The 537-nt window shown below is 46.9% G+C and overlaps 1 protein-coding gene across 1 annotated transcript in view; it reads right to left on the reverse strand.

The window, feature by feature from the left end:
• The window catches only part of DTD2 (D-tyrosyl-tRNA deacylase 2 (putative)), an 8,842-nt gene that overhangs the window by 7,319 nt on the left and 986 nt on the right, over positions 1-537 (reverse strand). The window lies entirely within an intron of this gene.

Here is a 537-nt window from a genome sequence, read left to right on the forward strand (position 1 = left end):
TTTCCCCCACCCCTCCCTCCAAGTCCTTCTCGGCAGGGCTGCTCTCCATCCCTTCATCCCCCAGCCTGTACTGATACCGGGGGTCGCCCTGACCCAGGTGCAGGGCCTTGCACTTGCCCTTGTTAAACCTCATGAGGTTCACACAGGTCCATTTCTCCAGCTTGTCCAGGTCCCTCTGGCACGTTGACTGCACCACTCAGCTTGGTGTCATCTGCAATTATTTCTGAGATTAGCAAGCTAGAAATAGGATATTTCTCCTAAAGTTAATTTATGCTGCGCTGAGCAACTTTCACTATAATTAACCTTACACTGAGAGGCTAATAATGCAATACACCCAGATGCACTTCAGCCAAACACAGTATCTGTGAGATGACACGTATCTCCTTTGAGCAAAATGTTCTGGTTTCCCAGACCTTGCTGCAGAAACTACGTCTTATGGATCCATCTGCCTCTTCCAAACAAGGAGAGAAACATTTTAAGAACAACGTGAAAGTCAAACAGTGGAAACACCTAGGGACAGACTTTTTTTTTAAACTC

The sequence above is a fragment of the Pygoscelis adeliae genome, unplaced genomic scaffold (genome assembly GCF_000699105.1).
Source record: "Pygoscelis adeliae isolate BGI_AS28 unplaced genomic scaffold, ASM69910v1 Scaffold71, whole genome shotgun sequence".
Taxonomy (NCBI): domain Eukaryota; kingdom Metazoa; phylum Chordata; class Aves; order Sphenisciformes; family Spheniscidae; genus Pygoscelis; species Pygoscelis adeliae.